We start from the raw sequence: 15,176 nt of genomic DNA, 5'->3' as shown, positions 1-15,176 counted from the left end.
AAAATGTGGGTGGGAATGGGACAGATTTATCTTCCTGCTGTTCAAACTGGCAAAAATATCACTCTTGATCAACCAATCACAACTACCCTTTCAAAGTAACTTTCTATAATTGTTTCATTTCCATCCCCACTGCTGCTGCCTTCACAGTCATTCCATCATCTTCAACCCATTCCAGCAAAATCCACCTTCTTCCCTTGTGTTCAGCTCCTCTGACGTCATGGGACTGAGTAAATTCAGTGAGAATTTTTTTGTCATTTGGCACAAGATTCGGAACCAGACCTGGGAGAGGTTTGTGTCAGTGTAAACAGTGAAATCTCCCCTATTACCGCTATATTTTGCCGTGAACCACCGTCTCTATAGTCAGTGATTTGCAGCCTGCCATGCGCTTCTCTCATTCCTTATCTTCACCTCTGTATTTGCTCGCGGCCTGTTGCACGGGTGACATTTCCGGCGCTGATGCAATACTCCAGCTCCCACTCCACTGATTCAGGCGGAACTGATATGCGTTTTCAGTTTTCAATCAAGAAGTAATGCATATTTATATTAATCATTCTCATGACATTTATAAGCGCCAAACCTTAACCACTAGACCCCCAGGTTTGCAGCTTTACAGCCCGGCTTATCCATGCTTTCTGTGCCTTTTATTTTCATTTCAAACTTCTTTCAACAGAGACACTTTTCTCTGACAAAATGACACGTTTCTCTAGAACACAACCGACTTCTTCAGCCAATGACAACAGCGATTGCTGTTAGCTGGAGCAGTATTCATTGTCTCACAGTCCCAGATTGTCATTGGATCATTAAACAACAAAAAAAGACAGAAATCGCCAACTCTCCTGTTACCCGGCGAGTTCCAACAGATAAGGCGAAGAGCAAGTGCAATACGGCTGTGAGACACTGCATTCAGCTAATATTCAACAACAAGAAGGAGCAACGCAGCTTTTCCTGTTACTTAAATGTGTAAGTTGCGGTAAAGTTTCTGCCCGGTTTCGAACCGGGGACCTTTCGCGTGTAAAGCGAACGTGATAACCACTACACTACAGAAACTCCATTGGTAAGTGCATCTGACTACAATGCAGTTCCGCAACAGCATTTTTGGGTCTTTGTTTTGAAGAAATGGAATTCGGCTGTTCTCATTAGGAATGCTGGAGACAGACCGATCAACAATGTCATCATCAAATGGTACAGCAGTTTGGATGGTCATTAGATCATCTCTTCTGTGCCAGCTTCCTTTTTAAAGAGGAACCAATTCGTCTCAATATATTTCTCTCTCTCCATAAGCCTAATTTTTCTCTATTTCAAGTAACTGTCAAATTCACTTTTGAAGAAGGTGTTTCTGCAGAATCCATGCACAGTTTCCCTTAATTAACAAAGTTTTCCCGATCCAGTAACATGAAGATTTGGACTTGGGTTCCTTCCAGTCCCTCGAGGGGTGGATCCGAATCCCAGCGCTGCCACAGTTTAAGTCACATTCCCACTTTGGGGAACTTTAGGAATTCCCTTTCGGAGAACAAGAGGAGATTCTAGTTTAATACAGGGCGGGTTGTGAACTTTATTTTGTTTAGAAAAACGCGGAGAGGCAATACAAATATAAATTGTTGTGGGGGGAAGGCAGGTGTGTGGAATTGGTTGAGTTGCTCTTCCAGAGAGTCAGCATAGACACGACGGGCCGAGTGACTTATTTTGCAGCCATCTCTGATTTGACAAGAACACATTTGAGCTCGGAAGCTGCTGTTAGTCGCGGCTGAATGTTTAAGGTGATGGATTGCAAATCCATTCGGGTTTCCCCCTGTAGGTTTGAATCCTGCTGACCACAGTTCTCATTATTCCTAATTTTAATCAGGTGCCACCAGCCTCATCCCTGCGGCTCCTGTGAAACTGACAAGGCGACACACGGCAGAAATTCATCACTGAAAGTAACTGACACACATCAAATTCTGCCGCTTTCATGTCGCATCTTTTAACTTCCTCTTCTCCCTCTCAGACATTTCCAGGTCTATCAAATGTCATCCACCTGGAACTTCAGCCTCCACCTCGTTTTACTGAATATGGTCGATTTTCCGTTAGATTAAGTTAATAGGTGGCTCCATAGCTCAGTGGTTACAGCACTTACCTTGTAAGTCAGGGGGCGCGAGTTCAATCCTTTCTGGAACCTATGGGTAACCTTCAGCTGAGATGGCAAAATTATGTGGAAAGCTGAGAGACTGCAGAATAATATAGAAGAAGCAATTTAATAAGTTAAAATACTGTGGATGCTGGAAATCTGTATTAAAAACAGAAAACGCTGGAAAAACTCACCATCTGACAGCATCTGTGGAGAGAGAAACAGAGTCAATGTCTCGAGTCCTTGTGACTCCTCAGAGAAGCATAAATGTTATGGCGTTTGTACTGTTATACGAGGGGTTGAGTGGAGCAGGTGGGAAGGTCAGTGATAGGTGGAGGCTCAGGAAGGGTTGACAAAGGAGTCAGGGACACAAGACAAAGGGAGTGTTAATGATAGCGGTAAGGGCGAAGAAAGATACTGATTGTGGCATAAAGGCAAGAAAGCAGAATGTGTGAATAGCAGAACAAGGATCAGCACTTTGTGAAAGAACAACTGACAGTTGGCCCTTTAGGGGCCTTCCTCCTCACTTTCCAAGGGCCAAAATACTCCTTTCAGGTGAAGCAGCACTTCACTTGCACCCCCTTCAATTTGGTCCACTGCATTCTTTGCTCCCAATGCGGTCTCCTCTCCATTGGAGAGACCGAACGCAGACTGGGTGACCATTTTGTGGAACACCTTCGGTCTGTCTGCAAGTATGACCCAGACCTTCCTGTCGTTTACCATTTCAACACCCCACCCTGCTCTCAAGCCCACATGTCCGTCCTTGGCCTGCTGCAATGTTCCAGTGAAGCTCAACGCAAACTGGAGGAACAACACCACATCTTCCGACTAGGCACTTTACAGCCTGTCGGACTGAATATTGAGTTCAATAGCTTCAGAACGTGAACTCTCTCCTCTAATTTCACCCTTTTTAAAATCTCGCCATAAAAATGTATTTTTATTTTTATTTACTTATTGTTATTAATTTATTCATTATTTTATTCCCTCTTTTATCCCGTTTTCTATCCTTTTTTCCCATCCACTGCACTTCCCCCCACCCCAGCCCAAAATAGAGCCATCTGTTACTTGTTCCATGTTGCTCTTTCACAAAGTGCTGACCCTTGTTCTTATATTCACACATTCTGCTTCCTTACTTTTATGCCACTATCCGCATCTTCTTCAGCCCTGACCACTGCAATTTCAGTCCCTTTGTCTTGTGTCCATGACACCTTTGTCAATCTCTCCTCAGCCCCCACCTATCACTAACCTTCTATCCAATCTCGCCTGCTCTACCCTCCCCGCACCGCCCCCCTCCCCGCCCCCTCCCCTCCCAGCTTGAATAGCATAAATTCCATCACTTTCTATTTCTTTTCAGGTCTGAAGGAGAGTCATACGGACTCGAAACGTTAACTCGGTTTCCCTCTCCACAGATTATGTCAGACCTGCTGAGTTTTGCCAGCATTTTCTGTTTTTATAATATATAAGAGGTGATTGGCTAACAAGTTGACAGGCGGAGAAAAATGTAGCAAAGTCTGAAGTTACTCACTTGATCGTAAAAATAGCTTAAAAAAAACAACACAGCAGAACATGTTTGAAGAGGTGAGAAAGTTGTGCTGATGTTCTAAGAGACTTGGCTATACCTGTACCAAGAACACAGAAAGTTGCATCAGTCTCTGTAGCACAATTGGTCAGCGCGTTCGGCTGTTAACTGTAAAGTTTGGTGGTTCAGAGGCGAAGCTGTTAATATTTTTCCCCCATCAACATTCAGTGTCACACAGATCCGGGTTGTCAATGGCGGTAAGAACATTTCCCACAAATGTTGCCAGTTCCACTGTTCTTCAATGAGTTTCAATTCAGGAAATTTTCGGCGTGTAAAGCAAATGTGAGAATCACTAGACGACAAAATGAACACGCAGCTCCTTGCAGAACGACCTAGAATATCAAACTGTGCTGTCTTACTGTACTTCAGAACCTTGTTTTGTGGAAGTACAATTTGGCTGAAAACCTTAGCCATGCGGCAGAGAAATTGATCTAACATTAGAATCATCAGATGACAGAGCACATCAGCAGCTCATTCAACACCTCACACATGTGCGAACGGCCTTACAGCAAATCCGTCCCCATCTTTCTCTCTTTCTTCCAAGCCATGCATTTTTCAGAATATCATTCGAAACCTGGAGAAGTATAAATGCCACATGGTTTTGAGATGATGCATCCAGTTACTATTTAACAACAAACGGGAACGATGCAACTTTTCCTTACATTTAATTCCGTTAATGCTTCTACCCCTTTTCGAGCGGGGAAACTTTCCATGTGTGAGAGACCGTGATTCCTATTACCCTACACAAACCCTGCAATGTAGCGGGGAAACTTTCCGTGTGTGAGAGACCGTGATCCCTATTACCCTACACAAACCCTGCAATGTAGCGGGGAAACTTTCCGTGTGTGAGAGACCGTGATCCCTATTACCCTACACAAACCCTGCAATGTAGCGGGGAAACTTTCCGTGTGTGAGAGACTGTGATCCCTATTACCCTACACAAACCCTGTAATGTAAAGAGCCCAATTTAACACACAGAAGACAGAGGGCCGGGAATTTTCAGATTGGAAAGACGAAACTAGTGGAATGCCACAAGGATCAGTCCCAGGGACTCAATTATTTACTATCTACACTAATGACATGGAGGAGGGGGCAGAGTGTAATGTATCCAAATTTTCTGACGATACAAAATAGGTGGGAGGTCAAGTTGTGATGAGGAGCTGAGGAATCTTCAAAGGGATATAGATAGGTTGAGTGAGTGGGCGAAAGTTGGCAGATGGAGTTTAATGTAGGGAAGTTTGAGATCATACACATTGTTAGGAAGAATCAAAAGGCAGAATATTATTTTAATGGAGGGAGACTCCAAAAAAGTGCAGCATAGAGGGATTTGGGTGTTCCTATGCATGAAAGACAAAAATGACATGCAGGTGCAGCAAGTAATTTTGGCCTGTTTTGCTCGTGGTTGGAGTTTAAAAGTCGGGAAATCTTGTTACAGCTGTACAGGGTGTTGGTGAGGCCGCACCTGGAGTCTTGTGTACAGTTTTGGTCCCAAATTTAAGGAAGCATATATCGGCATTGCAGGCAGTTCAAAAGAGATTCACTAGGCTGATTCCTGGGATGAAGAGGTTGACTAATCAAGAACTGTGAAGCAGGTGAAGACTTTATTCATTAGAGTTTAGAAGACTGAGGGGTGATCTTATTGAAACATGCAAGATTCTGAGGAGGTTGACAGGGTAGATGTTGAGAAAATGTTTCCACTAATGGGGGAACCTACAACTAGGGGACATAGTTACAGAATCAGGGGCACTCATTTAAAACTGAGATGCGAAGGAATTTCTTCTCCCAGAGGATAGTGAATGTTTGGAATTCTTTACCCAAGTGAGTTGTGGAGGGTAGCTCACTGAGAGTATTTAAAGAGGAGGTAGATAGATTTTTGAAATATCGGGGATTGAGGGCTATGAGGAGCTGGCAGGAAAGAGGAGTTGAGGCCTGGGGCACAGTAGCCATGATAATATTGAACAGCAGGGCAGGCTTGAGGGGCCGAATGTCCGAATGGCCGACTCCTGCTCCTATTATTAATGCTCTTCTGTTCTTATGAAACATGTCTCTGGTGAAAGAGGTCTGAAACAAAAATTAAAGGCCCAGGTAGCATAGATAAGCCACGTGGTGAGGCTTGTGGGCAGCTTTCTTGGTGTTCTGGTGGTCAGGATTCAGAACATTCACTGCTGTGGTCCGGGTTTAATTCCCAGTCAGGGAATGGAGATTTACTGACCTCGTGCAAACTGTTAAAATGAGTCTGGGTTGTTTCTTGATGAAAAACAGAAGACGCTCATCTCTGCCAGAATCAGTGGAGTGAGAGCTGGAGTTCTGCCTCAGAGCTGGAAATGTCACCCGTGCAACAGGTCGAGAACAAATATAGAGGTGAAGATAGGGAATGAGAGAAGGTCTGTGATAGGTTGCAAAGCCCTAACCAGAGAGATGTTTGTGCAAGGCAAAATATAGCGGAAATAAGGGAGGCTTTACTGTTTCCACCAACACAAATACCTCCCAGATCTGGTTCCATATCTCGTGTTAAATGAGAAGAAAGCTTCTCGCTGAAGCTTCCACTTTTTAGCTGCACCTCCTTCCAAACATTGCAAACTCCCCCTGCACCTTCCATCTTGATATTTTTCTCTGTGACATTTTGATATGAAACTGCACAACCAATGTGAATAAAGTTTCTGATGGGAAAAATATGTTCATGCCCTTGGGGAACTGAACCACATTGACACACACAGAGGAACAAACACAGACATATACACCGAGAGTGACAAAGGGCAAGGGATTGTCTCTAAGGAGAGACAAACACCCAGAAATCAAGCCTGACACCAACCTGGTTCCGTTTTTGTTCCATTTCTCGCTGCAATTTTTGTGAATGTTTGCAGGCGAATAGACATTCGAGATCGCTGGAGGTTTTAGATGGTTTTATTCAACTTATTCGGACAATTAATTGTGCAGATACACTGTAAAATTCAGGAATGATAAGAAGCGTAATTGGCAGGATTCCAGCCTACCTGTGGAGATCCCAATGCATTCAAAACATGCCGCCTTAAACACTCAGTCACGAATCCAAGCCCTAGATTTGTATTAATGATGTTTGTATAAAATCATAGACGGCTACATCTGACGGTCATTCAGCATGTCGACTCTCTGGAAGAGCAAGTCAAATACTGTAATTCCGCACCCCGCCTTTTCCCCACAGAAATTCATATTTATATCGCCTCTCCTCGTTCTTCCCATCAAAATAAAACACCGCACACTCCGCTGGTGTCTGTCGACCTGTTGGTTTGAATGGGGCTGCTGCAGATCCCAAACGATACAGTACCTGACCCTTGGCAGTGGTGGGATTCGAACCCGCGCCTGCGTAGAGACTGGAACCTTAATCCAGCGCCTTAGACCGCTCGGCCACACTACCACGTGACCTAGTGCTGCTCCTAATTCCCTTCACTGATATTATCATCGAAGTAGAACAGAAGCAAAGGAGCAGAAATAGGTCATTGGGAAACTCGAACCAGCTCCGCCAGTTAATCAGATCATCCTGCACTTTGTAACATACAGAAATCATCTCCACTATTAACTTCATTATTTCAATGTTTCACTATTTCAATGTTTCAGATTATGTGTTTTATTCCCTGTGGTGACTGTGTGTGTTTTCTCAATGAAATGTTGGTAAAAGGTATCGACTGAGGAAAATGAGGAGATGATTGGTCAGAATAGACATTTGTTTTCAGAAAATTCGATCCGAAGTCAACTATTTTTAAAATTTGAATAATTGTAAAAGAATTCAGAGTCCAACCCTTCATCTCAATGAGTCAGGGAATCTTTGTTAATTTTCACACACTGAGCAAGGACACGGCAGCAGCTCCTGCGCCTCTTTCAATATTGTTTCTCTTAACTCAGAGTTTTCAAAAGGGAATTGGACAATGACTTGAAAGGGAAAAAAAATCAGGGTTATGGAAAGAGACAAAGAAATTGAGATTAACTCGAAAGCTCTTTGTGGAAAACTGACATCGATACTATGGGCCTCTTGTACAGTTGTGCCTTTTGATGATGACATTATTGGATCAGTCTGTCTCCAGCATCCCCAAAGAGAGCAGCTGAATTCCATGTCTTGAAAATAAAGACTCAATGTGTTGCCGCATGATGACACCGCTTAACATTTTACTGAGACCCATTGAGCTTTTCTCCTGTCCCCTGTTTCTGCAGGGCAGTGGTTACCATGTTTATCTAATATGTGAAGAATTGCCTCGTTCGAAACTGGCCAGAACCATCATCAAAACTTGCAGATTGAAGTTTGTTAAAGACAGCAGGATGTGGTCATGTGTCCTGGTCACTGTTTATCTTTCGATCAAGATTATAAGATCTGCGCATTGTCAAGTCCCTGGCTTTGGGTGTTTGTTGAGCAGCGATTGGCTGCCGTACTCCCTGCATGAAAACAATGACTCTCCTTCAGAAAGTACTTCAATAAAACCAAAATACTGGAAATCTGAAATAAAAACATAAAACGCAGGTAGAACTCAGCAGGTCTGAGAGTGTCTGTGGAAAGCAAAACCTGCTGAGTTTCTCCAGTATTTTCTGTTTTTATTTCAAAAAGTGCTTAATTGGCTTGAAAGTGGTTTCAGACATCCGTTGGTCAGGAAAAGCGCTGTATAAATGCAAGTCTGTCTTTCCTTAACTATCTTTAAATCCCAATCCTCTGGTTACTGACCCCGTCAGTGGAAACAGTATCTCCCTCTCTGCAACATCCAGCCGCCCGTCCCCGCTGCCCCCACCCACATTATTTCGAACAGCTCCATGAAATCTCCACTTAAACTTCTTTGCTCTGAAGAGAACAATCCCGGTCTCTATAATCTCTCCACAAAACTGAATTTCCTCATTCCTGGACACGATGCAAGGCAATTGAGATGAGATTTTGCAAAATATTGTTAGTTGGCAGGTGGGAAAATGGAGAAGGAACCAAAACAGAAAACCCAGTCTCCAGCTTTGTGAATCTTTAGAAACTCTTTGGGAACCGGAATTAGAGGAGAATGAAGGGTGAACTGTCTGACTGGCCAGAGACAGTCAAGGCACCTTTCCCTTCTTTAAGACGCTGGAATGTTGACTCTGATGTTATCAGTGAAATGAACTGATCTGAGACATTGACAGCGTTCTCGTTACTGTACATCAGGAATTCAAACCTAATTTCGGCTTCGGGACAATGAGAATATTTGGTAACAGTTAAGACATGCATAGGATCGAAGGGAGATGGCACCAGTTGTAGGGGAGCTGGTTCCTGGTGACATGGATGTATCTGCAGTGGGTTGGATCAGACTGTTTACATGTATCCACAATGAATGCCCCACTCTTTATTTTGGAAGAGTAAAAATGATAGAGACAATTGTCATTCCAGTAGCAGCAATCTGAAGATTTAACTCACTGATACCCTGGGTAACGTCTTCATCAGTCTCTGTGGCGCAATTGGTCAGCGCGTTCGAATGTTAACCGAAAGGTTGGTGGTTCGAGACCACTCAGAGGCGAAGCTTTTACTGTTTTCTGACCATTGGCATTATCACACAGTTCCGGGCTGTCATTGGCTACTTGCGCTGAAACGAAAGACCCCCAAAATGTTGCCAGTTCCACTGTTATTAAGTGAGCTCCCAGGTAAGTGCCTTTTTTCGAATATTAATTTCAAATATAATGAGAAAACAATTAGACATACCATGTACCGATATCTAGCACATTGGAATTTTATGAAATTTATTACATTGGATTGAAACAAAACCATCAATGATTCTCTCTTCCTCAGCTCCACAATGAGTAAGACAGGGAAAAGCAGAAAAGCAGCAATATTCCGGCCCTGCACTCTCCAATCACCCGCTGCCAGCAGAAAGCGGCGACTGCAGCTTCCATCAGCGGGTTACTGCCCATCCCTGGAACGCAAGATACTCCAACCCGGGCCAAACTTCCCAAAACGCCAAGCACAGGCTCAGGAAAACATAGGTAGATTATATCCCGGTCACTAAACCTCCGAGCAGCATTTACAGAATACCCGAGTTAGTGAGTCACAAATAAAAGCCACACAAACTTTCTAAATGTTTTCATTGTAAAATTCCTTCATTTTATTGATAAGTTAACTGTTGTGAATCTGAAAATGTGCACCATGGGATTTGTGTTACTGAGTGACGTTTTTCCATTGTTTGTCCGTCAGGTTTGTAATTCAAATTGTGTTGGATATTGAAGCGATCCTGATTTCAAAATGAGGTCACAAAGCAGCTAAACATTAAATCCAGAAACAAATCCTGAGGAAAATGGATCACAATGTTTGGAAGGAGGTGCAGCTGAGAAGCGGAAACTGTGAATGATGTAATTGATGAATGAATGAAAAGCATTGGCTTTTTGGTCAATCACCATTGCCGAGTGGTTAAATGGATGGTTCTAATTTCCTTTGGAGTCTCCGCAGGTAAATTCAAACCTTACCGAATGTTCTTCTTATTATTGCTGATTTCAACCAGGTGTCCACAGAACTCCCGGATCAATGGAAGAAAAAATATCTAAAAATTCTCCTGATTTTTGGACTCTAAGGGAATGAAGGGCGATCGGGATTGGGTGAGAAATTGGTGTTGAGGTTGGGGATCCGCCATGATCTTGTTAAGTGACGGAGGAGGCTTATGGGGCCTTATGAAGTATTCCTGATTCTTTGCTCCTGTTCTATTTGAGTAGCAATACCAGCCAAGGTGATGGGCACTAATAGCTTGAGTTCGGTAGATTCGCTCTAGGTGGTTGAAGGTGTCACTCTTCATTGAGTGGTGAAAACGATGCTTTTAAAATCCACTGGGGTTTCCCGAGGAAAGTTCAAATCTTACCAACAGTGCTTCTTATTATTGTTGATTTCAACCAGGTGTCCACAGAACTCTCGGATCAATGGAAGAAAAAGCATCCAAAAATTCTCCTGATTTTTGGACTCTAAGGGAATGAAGGGCGATCGGGATCGGGTGAGAAATTGGTGTTGAGGTTGGGGATCCGCCATGATCTTATTAAGTGACGGAGGAGGCTTATGGGGCCTTATGACGTATTGTTACTGCTTTGATTCTGTTCTGTTTCAGTAACAATGGGCAATAGCATCCTGAGCTCGGTAATTCAGCTGAGATGTTGTAGGTGCTGGTTTAAGGTTTCACTCTTTATTGAGGCGTGGTTTCTGGTCCCACTTCTGCTAAAATTGTGCTGTTGGTCGAAAAGGTGCCAGCTCGCAGTTAGAGCAGTTGTGTGCGGTGTTTCACTTTAACAGGAAGAACGAGGAGACACAATAAAAATATAAATGGCTGTGGGGAAAATGTGGGGTTGTCGAATTAGCTAAATTCCTCTTCCATATGCTGGCATGGACAGACTGGGCCGAATTTCCTCCTCCCTTGTTGTAACCATCTATAATTTTATACCAGCAACACTAAACCCTCCATAGGACCAGTCATCGTGGCCGAGTGGTTCAGGTGATGGAGTCCAGACCCAGTCAAGGCGATGTGGAATAGCATCGTGAGCTTGGTAGCGCAGCTGTCGTGGTTGTTAATGGTTTAAGGTCTCATTTTTATTGAGGCGTGGTTTCAAATCGCAGTGCTGTTAAAATTGCCCTATTGGTCGAAAAGGTGCCAGCTCACAGTTAAAGCAGGTGTGTGCCGTGTTTCACTTTAACAGTAACACTGAGGAGAGACAATAAAAATATAAATGGCTGCGGAGAAAAGGTGGGATTGCTGAATTCCTCTTCCGTGAGATTGCACGGACACGATGGGCCGAATGTCCTCCTTCTCTGCTATGGCCGCCTAAACTTTATACCAACAAAATTACCCTCTGCAGAGGGGCAGTCAATGTAGCCGGGTGGTTAGGCGATGGAGTCCAAATCCATTGGCGTTTCCTGCTTCTCATTATTCCTGGTTTTATTCTGTGACTACAAAGTTAATTATCGGTTATATTGAATAAAATCCATCAAAACAAGTGGACGTTTTCCTACTTCTGTTCATTCACGAAACCTGCAGTGGAAATGGAGCAAAACTTGGTGTCATGCTTGCTTTCTGGCAGTTTGTCTCTCCTTAGAGACAAACCCTTGCCCTCTGTCAGTCTCGGTATTTATCCCTGTGCGTGTTCCTCTGTGTGTGTCAATGTGGTTCAGTTCCCGAGGAGGTGAACACATTTTTACCATCACAAACTGTATTCACATTAGTTGTGCAGCTTCAGATGAAAATGTTACAGAGAAAAATATCAGGATGAAAGATGCAAGAGGAGTTTGCAATGTTTGGAAGGAGGTGCAGCTAAGAAGTGGAAGATATGAATGATGTTATTGATGAATGAGAGGAATGTATTGCAACCTTGGGGCTTGTGTAGTTCGATTACATTCTACACTTTGAAATTCAGAACAAGCTGAGGCTCCAGGTGGAAAGCAACAGTTGTCTCCATGTATGTTGGGATATGAGATACATATGTTATGTGTGTCCGGCTAGTTCAACTGGTAGATCAAAGGCTCTAAATCTCAGGGTCGTGAGCTCGCCGCACGATGAGTGCAGCTTCTTTCAAACAAATAACCACCAACCTCTGTTCCTTTGAAACTGGCACAAGACGGATTTTCACCACTCATTCAAAGCACTTCCATGTCACATCTCTTTCTGTCTCACCTCCAGCTCTCTCCGCCCTTCCAGGAGCTGTTTGACCACACACAGTCAGTTAGTGCGAACGTAATACACAACTTGATCGGTTTACAGATAACAGGCTAAAGAGACACCAGGAGATTCCTGATTCTCCCAGGTACTGATTACAGGAATGTGCACAGTGCCGATTAGCCACAGTCACACTCTCCTTCCAATCTTGTCTACGTTGTTCAGCTTTGAAATTTCTCGTATTTTCGCACTGGATTTCATTGTGAAGAAAGCAGAGTTGTGATAAGCTTATATTGTTCAGCAGATATACTGCAAGAAGTTACATAACAGGCTGATGGTAACAGTGCTCTTTGGTCGCGGTGAGCTCCACTGAAGGATTGGCACCAATAATGTGTCGTTCAATTAGTCTTGTGATTGGTTGATCCATCAGGAGTGATATTTTTGTCAATGCAAACAGTAGGCACCAGAATTTTCCCTTCTCCTACCCATATTTTGCCTGGCACCACCATCCCTCTGGCCAGTGCTTTGCAAACAGCCCTTCTCTTGTCCTTCTTTCACTCCGCTTCTATCTTTGTTCCCGGCCTGTTCTAAGTGTGATATTTCCAGCTCTGAGCCTAAACTTAAACTGATTCTGGTGGAGCTGCTAAATGTTTTCAATCAATAAGTAATTAATACTCATTTTGACAATTCCACAAGATCAATAAAACTGCATTCCCTGACCGGGAATCGAACCAGGGCCGCAGCAGTGAAAGCGCCGAATCCTGACCACTAGACCACCAGGGAAACTAGAAAATTTTCGTTTCCGTTTCATTTATTGACGCTGCTTTTATCCATGTTTCCATTTTAAATGCAATGAATTCTTCAGTCAATTACAACAACAGTTTCTGTGAGCTGGGACATGAAATTGACAGTGAGGTGAAATATCCCCACAAGCTGCTCATGTGTAACTGTCAATTCCTTAAACCCACCAACCTGATCACTGCGGCTGTTGTGAAACTGACAAGGGAACACATGGCAGACATTCATCACTGAAAGTAACTGACACACTTCTCAACACTTTCATGTCGCATCTGTTTCTGCTTCTGCCCCTGCCTCGCCTCCAGCTCCCTCTGCCCGTCCAGCTCCCAGGTCAATTAGCTGTTTGATGCAGACACAGTCAGTTCATGAACCCAAGCTTTCCTTGGAAAGCAGGGACAGAGATTGTGGGACCCAAGGATTTTAGAAAGAAGGGGTTTGCAGATGACATGGTAAAGATAATCTGGGATCTCATCTTCCTGATTCTCCCAGACACTGATGACAGGAATGTGCAGAGTGCCGATTATCCAGAGTCGCAGGCTCCTTCCAGTCTTGTGCACGTAGTTGAGCTTTGAACCCACTCGCAAAAGTGGATTATAAAATGGCAGAATGAGTGTGAAAGAAGTGGTGTTGGGAAATATCAAATTATAGAAAGTTACAGCAAAGGAAGAGGCCATTCGGCCCTGTGTGCTGCTTTCAAAGAACTCCAAAGAAGAGTCACACGGAATTGAAACATTAATTCTTTTTCTCTCTCCAGAAATATTGCCAGACATGCTGAATTTTTCAAGAATTTTCTTTTTTAACTCAGATTTCCCGCATCCACAGTATTTTGCTTTTATCTCTGGGTTTCTAGCCCAGTGACAATGCCAATACGCCATCTCCTGAATGCTCTGATATGATATGGACATGTTTTCCCGAAGGAAGTGCTGTTAGTAGCGGACGAGTGTTGAGGGCGATGGTTCTGACATCCATCGGGGTTTCCTCAATGTTGGTTTGCTGACTGCGGTTCTCATTATTCCCGATGTTGACCAACAGAATTAGTTATCGGGTAAATAGAATCAAACAAAAACTTCCGCGCTTTCTTATTTCCATTCATCTGCAAGGATTTGCGAAATCTGCAGACGGAAATGGAGTAAAACTGAGCGAGTTTGGTGACATCCTATCTTTCTGGATGTTTGTCTCTCCTTAGCCCTCTGTCACTGTCGATGTCTGTTTGTCTGTGAGTGTCCCGCTGTGTGTGTCAATGTGGTTCAGTTCCTCGTTTTTAGCAATCCCCACTTTATTCACCTTACTTGTGTGGCTTCATATTAAAATCGTACAGAGAAAATAAAAACCGGTTTAAAAGGTTCAGGAGGAATTTTCTTTCTGTATTTCTGAGTGGAGACTGTTCAGTTACTAAGTGTCCGTATGTTACAAAGCGGAGGGCGATTGAAATTTTCACTGAGCAACATTTAAACAGACACCGAGTCCGTGTGGTCGAGTGGTTAAGGCAATGGACACATCGAGAGAATGAATTTGTAAATACAAACAGTCCAAAATGATACCCCTCGGACATTAGGAACTGTATTTCTTCTCGAAGCTGTTCCACGTGTGACATTTGCAGCTCTGATGTAAAACTTCAACTCTCACTCCACTGATTCGGGCGGAGCTCTTGTGCGTTTCCGTTTTCAATCAATAAGTAAATCAGGCCTGTTTTAACAGTTTGTACCAGATCAATAAACCTTCATTGCCTGGCCGGGAATCGAGTCCGGGCCACGGCGGTGAAATGGCCGAATCCTTACCTCTAAATCACGAGGAAAGCTGTCTAGAACTCTTGCAACGTGCTTTATCTGGGCCACATTTGCCATTTTTCAGACACTTTCACCAGAGGTGTTTTTAAGGGGTAGCTGCAGTGAAGGATTGGCACCAATATCGTGTCGTTCAACTGGTCTGGTTCCAAATCCTGCTCAGGAATTTAAGAAAAGCTTTGAGTTTGCTCAGTGTCTTGACTTCAAAAGCGAGAATATAAGAAAGTACATTCCCCCAAGCGTGTAATAAAATGTCGGAATGACTGGGAAATTATGCTGGGAAACATAAAATTATAGACAGTTACAGCGAAGAA

General features: G+C 43.5%; 1 protein-coding gene and 2 non-coding genes across 3 annotated transcripts in view; all 3 read right to left on the bottom strand.

Annotated features, from left to right (window-relative positions):
* The window catches only part of LOC144698080 (uncharacterized), a 642,405-nt gene that overhangs the window by 332,198 nt on the left and 295,031 nt on the right, over positions 1-15,176 (bottom strand). The gene's annotated exons all lie outside the window — the stretch shown is intronic.
* Positions 975-1,047, bottom strand: trnav-uac (transfer RNA valine (anticodon UAC)). Its single transcript has one exon. It is a non-coding gene; the product is annotated as a tRNA-Val (tRNA).
* Positions 6,996-7,077, bottom strand: trnal-aag (transfer RNA leucine (anticodon AAG)). The gene has a single exon. It is a non-coding gene; the product is annotated as a tRNA-Leu (tRNA).

The sequence above is a fragment of the Cetorhinus maximus genome, chromosome 23 (genome assembly GCF_964194155.1).
Source record: "Cetorhinus maximus chromosome 23, sCetMax3.hap1.1, whole genome shotgun sequence".
NCBI lineage: Eukaryota > Metazoa > Chordata > Chondrichthyes > Lamniformes > Cetorhinidae > Cetorhinus > Cetorhinus maximus.
This window is presented reverse-complemented; position numbering and strand designations above follow the sequence as displayed.